We start from the raw sequence: 8,893 nt of genomic DNA on the forward strand, positions 1-8,893 counted from the left end.
CAAGGGGCCCTTGGGCTTAGGGTTAGTCACAGAATAACAGAATCGCAACATTGGAAGAGACTTAAATGATACCATAAGCAAATCAGTGGAATATGGAAGGCAGTACCTGTCAGATCTGTAAGTAGGGGAAGAATTCATGACCACGTGAGATAAAGAGGTTCACAGAATTTAAAATGGCAACTTTGATTACATAAAATGCAAAAGCTTTTGCACAAATAAAGCCAATGCAGCCAAAATTAGAAGGAAAGCATTATAACTGAGGAGAAAGTTTATAACAAGTTTCTCTGATAAAGGTCTCATTTCTAAAATATATAGGGAGCTGAGTCAAATTTATAAGAATGAGTCATTTCCCAATTGATAAATGGTCAAAGGATATGAATAGATAGTTTTCAAAAGTTAAAATCCAACTAATATAATAAAAATGACAATTTTACCTAAATTAAATTATATATTTAGTGCCATACCAATTAATTTACCAAAAAACTACTTTATAGAGCTAGAAAAAATAGTAACAAAATTCATTTGCAAGAATAAACAGTCCAGAATATCAAGGGAATTAATGAAAAGAAATGCTAGGGAAGGTGGACTAGCTATACCAGATTTCAATCTGTATTATAAAGCAGCAGTCATCAAAACTACTTGGTACTGGCTGAGGAATAGAGGAGGGGATCAATGGAATATTAGGCACACAAGATTCAGAAGTCGACTATAGTAATGTATTGTTTGATAAACCTCCAGACCCTGGCTTTTGGGATAAGAACTCACTATTTGACAAAAACTGCTGGGAAAACTGGAATATAGTATGGCAGAAACTGGGCATAGACCATTATCTAACACCATATACCAAAATCAAGTCTAAATGGGTGCATGATCTAGGTATAAAGGTTGAGACTGTAAGCAGTCTCCTAAAACAAGGAATAGTTTACCTATCAGACTTGTGGAGAGGGAAAGACTTTATGACTAAACAAGAATTAGAGAACATTATAAAATGTAAAATGGATAATTTTGACTACATGAAATTGAAAAGTTTCTGTACAAACAAAGCCAATGTAATCAAGATTGAGGGAGGTGGGAAATTGGGAAAGAATCTTTACAACCTATGTCTCTGACAAAGGATTCATTTCTAAAATATACAGAGAATTGAGTCAAATTTATAAGAATACAAGTCATTCCCCAATTGATAAATGGTCAAAGGATATGAACAGGCAGTTTTCAGAGAAAGAAATTAAAGCTATCTATAAGCACGTGAAGAAATGCTCTAATTCACTATTGATTAGAGAAATGCAAATCAAAACAACTCTGAGGTACCACATCTCACCAGTCAGATTGGCTAAGATGACAAAACAGGAAAATGACAAATGCTGGAGAGGATGTGGTCAAACTGGAACACTAATGCATTGTTGGTGGAGTTGTGAACTGATCCAGCCTTTCTGGAGAGCAATCTGGAATTATGCCCAAAGGGCTATAAATACGTTCATACCCTTTGATCCAGCAATACCACTCCTAGGGTTATATCCCAAAGAGATCATAGAAATGGGAGAAAGACCCATATGTACAAAAATGTTTATAGCAGCTCTTCTTGTGGTAGCAAAGAATTGGAAATTAAGGGGGTGCCCATCAATTGGGGAATGGCTGAACAAGTTGTGGTATATGCATGTTATGGAATACTACTGTGCTATAAGAAACGACGAACAGACAGTCTTCATATTTACCTGGAGAGGCTTAAAAGAACTGATGCTGAGTGAGAAGAGTAGAACCAGGAGGAATTTGTGCACAATTACAGACACAACGTATGTGTGATGACCAACTTTGATAGACTGGACTCTTTTCAGCAATGCAGTGATATAAGTCAATCCCAAAAGACTCATGATGGAGAGAAAAATGTGCATCCAGAGAAAGAACTAAGTTTATATCCAGGTGGAGGCAAAATACCTGATCTTTTTCCTTCTCTTATTTGGTTTTATGTCCTCTTTACCATTTTTCATTCCAGCTGGTACAATCCGTCCTTATAACCTGACCAATGTATAATGTGAAAGTATTTACAGATCCTATACTTGACTATAAGCCGCCATGGAGGGGGGGGAGGGGAGGGGAGGGGAGGGAGAGGGACAAAATGTGAAATTCAAGGAATTGTGGAATTGAATCCTGTAAACTAAAAGGAAACAAACAAATTAATAAAAAAAAGAGTTGGCATTAAAAAAAAAGTTAAAATCCAAGCTGTCAACAACCATATGAAAAAATGTTCTAAATCATATTAGAGCAATGCAATAATTGGAGAAATGCAACTTAAAACAACTCTGAGATATCACTTCACACCCATCAGATTAGCTAAGATGGTTTTTAAAAAAGAAAGAAAGAAAATAACTTGCTAGAGGGGATGTCAGAAAATAGGTTAACTATTGGAAGAGTTGTGAACTACTCTAATCATTCTAGAAAGGAATTTGGAATTATGTCCACAAATACCCCTTATTTAACTGTGTGCTTGTAAACGTTTGACCTAGCAATATCACTAGTAGGTCTATGTATGTAAAGAGATCAAAGAAAGAGGAAAAGAACCCATATGTACAAAAATATTTATAGCAATTCTTTTTGTGGTAGCAAAGAATTGGGAACTGAGAGGAATTGGAAACTGGCCATCAATTAGAGAATGGCCGAACAAGTTACAGTTTATAAATGTGATGGAAATACTATTGCATATAAGAAATGATGAAATGGTATGGTTTCAGAAAGACCTGGGAAGACATGTATGAAGCAATGCACAGTGAAATGAGTAAAACCAGGAGAACACTTTACTCAGTAACAGCAATGTTGTAAAGATAAGCAACTTGTAAAAACTTAGTAACTGACCAACACTATGACCAGCCACAGTTCCAAAGATTCGTGATGAAACATACCACTCAACTCCAGACAGGGAGCTGATAGACTTGGAGTGCATATCGAAGCATGCCTTCTTCTATTTCTTTCTTTGTCTTGCCTTTTGGGAGGAGGGAGGGGGAGCATGGCTAATGCAGAAGTTTGTTTTGCATGTCTATACATATTTGTACTGGATTATACTTTTCTTGTCTTTTCAATGAACGGGTGAGGGAAAGAGGGAGAAAATTTAGAAAGGAAATAAAAGAAAATTGAACTTTTAAAATAAAGGAAGGCTCCCTTAGAGGCTCTTTAGTATCAAAACAAAAAATTCATTCTACAACATCCCTGAGAAATGGGCATCCAGCTTCTGCTTGGATACCCCCAGTGACAGGAAGCTTACTACTTCCCTAAGTACCACCCATTCCGCTTTGGAACATCTGTATTGTTAGCAAATTTTTCCTGATATCAAACCTAAATTTGCTTTTTTACAATGTGTACCAATTGCCTGGTTCTGTCTTCTGAAGCTAAGCAGAATAAGTCTGGTTCTTCTCCCTGACAGCCCTTCATCTACTTGAAGACAGGGATCAGATTCCACTGAAATCTTCTCTTCTCTGGGGTAAATGTGCCCAGTTACCTTCGACCAGTGTTCATGTGGCATGATCTTCTCTGGGAGTTCTGCAGATTCTTAGTGTCCTGTGATAGCTGGGGGCATCAGACCTGAGCACAGTGCTTTAGGTGCTGTCTGATGAGGGCAGGGTACAATGATACTCCCACCACCCTTCGCCTCTACACTGGGGTCCTTTCAGGCAGTCGATATCACATTAGCTTTATCTGCCACTCTGGAGTCGCCATCTCTGATGCTCTAGAGGAGTTGTGAGTAATAAAATTTCATCCAACTAAACAAACATGAAGTGCCGACTTTGAAAAAGGATTCTTTTCAATGTTAGGGATACAGAGCCTTTTTTTTTTTTTTTTTGGTAATGAATCAGTTCTAAGCTTCAGTGACCTTCTCCTCGGGAATCCTAAACATGCATAAGATGGTTCAATGGAAAGAACCCCAGATTGAAAGTTAGCAGACCTAGGTTTGGATCCTGCCCGAGCTTGCCCAGGTCCCTGAAACCTCTCTGAGCCAACAATATGTCCACTCAGCCATAAAATCTGGGGATAAACTGGGTGACCTCACAAGCTTCTTTCAGCTCTGTGTCTACGATCCTAGGACGTATATTCCTACTCTTCATCTAAAGCGTAATTCAAGACTAGAGGCAATCGCTTGGTTCATCAGTAGTCGTAGCTTAGGCTCCTACATTGTACCAGGTACTGTACTGGGAGGCACAAAGCAGAAAAGCAAAGTCTCTGCTCTCGGTGTGGCACCATGGTCTGGGGACAGAGTGCCCTAGTTCCATGAACTCCGTGAGGCTGGGCAGCCATTTCATCTCCCTTAGCCTCAGTTTCTCTATCTGTAACATGGAGACAATAACACCTGTTGTTCCTACTTTACAGAGGTTTGTGAGTTAGGCTCAGAGGAGATAATGTCCATACAGTGCATGATAGGGCTTAAAGCTCCACATAAGTGGCAGTTATTTTGGGGGGAACAAAGGAAATATGGTCATCGTTGTTTTAAAAAGTGATGGTAATAGTAACATGGTATAGCAATACATTGTTAAAAAAAATAAATATAGCATTTTGAAGTTCACAACACACTTTCCACATATCACTTCATTTGATTCTCATAAGAACCCTGTGAGATAGGTGCTGTTATTATCCTCATTTCACAGCTGAAGAAACTGAGGCTAAGAAAGGTTACAACTTGCCCTTAGGAACTGAGGTAGGATTTGAATTCAGGTCTTCCCAACAGCACTGTATCCACTATATGATGCAGCAACTTCTATCAAAAGGTAGGGACAGTCCATCAGTAGAGCAGAGGGCTCTAGGAAAATCAAACAGAAGGCAGCCAGCCGAGGTTATAGTCTTCTTTGTCCAGGACTGCTTTGGAGGAGTGAATATTTTTGCAACTCAAAGCAACTTCAGTTTAGGAGAGAAAAGGGGGTAGGAGAGAGAAAGGGTGTGTGTGGGGAGTGTGGGTGTGTGTGCATGTGAGTGTTCAGGTGTGCACACGTGTACAGACCAAAACTGTTTTCCAAGAACAAGCTTGGCCCCTGGTTTTTCACTGGGTTTCTTTGTAGACCTCTAGAATTGTTCCTCCTTGTTGTAACCAGACCCAGAACCTAGCCTCCTCTCCCTTTCTCATGCTCTTTCTCATCTGTGTGGCACACTTAGCCCCATACAAATCATATGCTTTCATAACTCTTTTTAACTATTAAGGATATAAGCTTCTCTTGTATCAACATCAGTTGACCTCTGCTCTTGGGCTGTTTTCACACGAATGCAGAAACATCAAAACCGTCATCACCAGCCCGTCAGATGCGTAGAACTCATAGCACCAACTATAAATCATCCAGGAAAACGTTCCGCCTTTCTCTTTCACCAGCTTCCACAAGCCTGTGTTTCTTCATTCCTTGCCCTCAGAACTAGTTTTATTTCCTGCACCTACAGATGTGCGTGTGGCTGTGCTGGTGAGCCCTTGGGTACAAACGACAGCCTCTTGAAATTCACTCTCCTTCTTTCCAAACACAAACGCTACTAACGTCACAATAAATAAGGTTGTTCGTGCTCTTGGCATCATACCTGGCAGCTCCTTGTCACTGTACAAGCAGCTGGATCCAATCTGCAGTGGAGCTATAAATATAAAAGTTGGGGAGAGGTTAGAGAGAAAAGCAACCTTCTAGTTACCAAGTGTAGCTCCACTCCACTGAATTCAGCAGTTGTTGTCCAAGCACCTACTGTGTTCAATGCCTGATAAGAGTCAGGGATAAAAGAAGCTTACAGTCCAAAAGAGGGAGGTGAGAAATGCATGCAAATGGCTATAGCATAAACTAAAGTGTGCCAAGCAGAGTGACGAGACAGCTTTGGGGAAAAAGGAATTGGATCTAACTAGATGCCTACAGCCGGGGAATGGCCAAAGTGTCTTGTGGCACACAGTTGTGATGGAAGAGACAGTAGATGAAAAGAATTCTGAGAAGCACAGGAAAACTTCCATGAATGGAGGCAGTGACTTCGGCAGGTCCTAGGAAACAATGTGTAATGACTGCAATAGCATAAGTGAGAAGAATAAAAGGAAAAGCTGAAGCTAAACATATTTATAATGCCCAGATTGTCCCTCCAAAAGAGATGAGCAAAGACACTGCTGTCTTATTTGCCGAAGGAGCAAGGAGATGCCAGATGGGAACTCCGGCACGTACTGTCAGACTTAATGGATGTATCGATTGGTTTAGTGGAAGTGCTTCTCCTCACTTCTCTTAGTTATAAGTGATACCCTTTGGATTTGGAGAGTGAGGGGTGGGGAAGGCATCTACTCAAATGATGTGTAAACAAAATATAGCAATAAAAGCAACACTATTAGAAGCAGGATATGGGAGAGGTAAAAGATGCCTGAGGAGCTGAGGCTGGATCTTTGGGGGAAAATGGCAGCATTCTAGTACACCAATTTAAGATAATAGAATTAGTGGAATAATTGTCACGGCTGACAGTTGCCAACTCGGGTGGCACGTGCCCATAATCCCCACCACTAGGGGAAGCTGAGGCCAGTAAAATGGCTTGAGGTCAGGAGTTGTGAATTTCACTAGGGTGAAAGCCAATTCAGTGTCCGTTGTAACTCCGAGTCAATATGGGGGCTCCCAGGAGAGAGGGTGGGCTACCAGGCTGGTAGCAGAGCAGATCAATGCTTCCACATCAGTCAACAGGGTCAGGTCATGAGGGGCCACAGACTTCCAATCTGGGCATTAGGGAGAAACCCAATCTCCCCTAAAATCCCCTCCCCATAACAGAGCTGATATTTATATGGTGCCTTGTGCTAGGAGTTTACACATGTTAACTCATTTTATCCTACTTAACATATATCCACTTGAATGTAGCCCTGAATGCCCTAAAGAAGGGGTTCTTAACCATTTTTGTGTCTTAAACTCCTTGACTACCTGTTAAAGCCTATGGGCCCCTTCTCAGAATAATGTTTTTTTAATGCATAAAATAAAATCCATAGGCTTACAAAGGAAAGGGATTATATTGACATATCCAAATATTTAAACAAAAACAAAAAAAGGTCATAGACTGCAGATTAAGAATCCCAGCCTTAAAGTGATCTTTTTATATGACTATCTTTGGGTAAAGTTCTTAGTGACACTTTAGAAAAAAGAAGAAAAGGTTATAATGTTGCTTTTGTGACACGGTGATCATGGCCTTTAAAAAACAAAAAACATATAATGACCTTGGAGCAGCTCCAACTGGGTACAGCCTAGGTCCCTGTCAAGATTACTGCAAATTCCTGAGAGAGAAAAACAGCCATGCCCTTGGTCTGGACAGAGTCTTTGACCCCGGCTTTTCAGTGAATCCATCATCACATTAACCTCCTGAGTTCTTAGCTTGTTTCTGTGGTCTCTGGCTTCCCCTTTTTCTAACCGCCTGAGCTGTATTTGTGTTTTCCAGGCAGTGTTCCTCACCCTTCCTGCTCTGTTAGCTTTCCTAGAACAGACAGGTAAAGACTTGCCCCCATCCTTGCCTTCACCATAGAGGTTAATTCAGAAGTGAGTAGGTAGAGAAGCCAGGTCAGTGAGGCAGGTAGGATTTGAGAGCATGGGTGTTTAAAACAATCACACCACACTTAGCCCAGATTTAAAGATGCAGACGGCTGCCTTTTGATTTTTACATTGAATTTGTGCACAAAGCTCTCATAAGCCTTCAGGTACTGAACATACACTAATCATTTGAGATTGCTGCCTTCTGTCCAGGCCTCCTTATCTCTCCCCAAGTCACCACCTCTCCATTTCTTAGGCCTCTGCCCCAGCTCTCATTTCTAACTTGGACAAACTGGAGAACGTCTTACACACTTTAAAATAAAGCATTTGTCCCATGATCCACTTTGGCCAACACAAAGTTCACTCTTCTTTCTGGAAGTACAATTATTCACAGTCTGACTCAGCAAGAGTTCCTAGGGGAGCCATCATTTATTTCACTCAAGTGCAAAGATCCCGGTCCCCAACAAGTGATCTGCCAAAGCAGGAGGGTGAAGCACACCAGAGCTCACCCATCCTGGCACCCTACAAGCTCATCGTCCTCATGTCCACTTTGGTGGTGAGGCTTCACAAGCCATCCTTCAGGTGGCTTCCTTGGGGCTTAGGAGGAGTTAAAGATTCCAATGGAAAGTCATTTTAGCTTTTTTGTCTCTTCTGACATCAACCTAGTAGGCCAGCTTTTGGCCTCTTCTAACAGCAAGATATTAGTTCAGCCAGCATCTCAGAGAAGCATGTCAAAACAACTGTCTTATGGCCTTGCTCATTGTTCTTCTCTGGTTGTGATGGCCCTGAAGGTTACATCATGGGCTGTTTTATCAAAGACATGCCCACAATGGAGGCCAGACTAGAACTGGTTCCGCCTAATGAGATATGTCTTCCCAAGTAAGGAGAGGCTTGATGCACTAACAAAAGGCCCTTCACCTCAAGGTGGCACCTTGGCAGCTTCTCTCCCATTTCCATTTCCTGCATCGGATTTGTAAAGCCAGGCTCAAAACCAAGACATACTGTTCTTCCCATCTTTTCATGGGCAAGCAGAGAGTGAAGGACCAGCCTAAGGCAAGTGTGTCAACCACAGGATGAATGGAAACACATCTTGGAGTACTCTGCAAGCCCTCAGCAGCCCACATGGCTGGTCAGTTTGCTAACATTAGTGTCCAGTTTGGGCCAGAGTAGATGTGAGGGCAATCAGCTGTGACCTGCTGTATCCCCATGGTCATGTTAGAATCAAACTGCCAGAAGAAAGGAAGGAAGGAAGGAGGGAGGAAAGAAAAAGAAAGGAAGGAAGGAGGGAAGAAAGAAAAAGGAAGGAAGGAAGGAAGAAAAAAGGAAGGAAGGGAGGAAGGAAGGGAGGAAGGAAGGGAGGGAGGGAGGAAGGAAGGAAGGAAGGAAGGAAGGAAGGAAGGAAGGAAGGAGGG

The 8,893-nt window shown here is 41.5% G+C and overlaps 2 protein-coding genes across 4 annotated transcripts in view; both read left to right on the forward strand.

Moving 5' to 3' along the window:
* The window catches only part of LOC138161686 (ubiquitin-conjugating enzyme E2 E2), a 409,692-nt gene that overhangs the window by 378,323 nt on the left and 22,476 nt on the right, over window positions 1-8,893 (forward strand). The gene's annotated exons all lie outside the window — the stretch shown is intronic.
* Window positions 1-8,893, forward strand: part of RPL15 (ribosomal protein L15) — a 431,201-nt gene that overhangs the window by 101,518 nt on the left and 320,790 nt on the right. The gene's annotated exons all lie outside the window — the stretch shown is intronic.

The sequence above is a fragment of the Petaurus breviceps genome, unplaced genomic scaffold (genome assembly GCF_028583685.1).
Source record: "Petaurus breviceps papuanus isolate PSGF00001 unplaced genomic scaffold, PetGlider_PUasm1.0 185, whole genome shotgun sequence".
NCBI classification, from domain to species: Eukaryota; Metazoa; Chordata; class Mammalia; order Diprotodontia; family Petauridae; genus Petaurus; species Petaurus breviceps.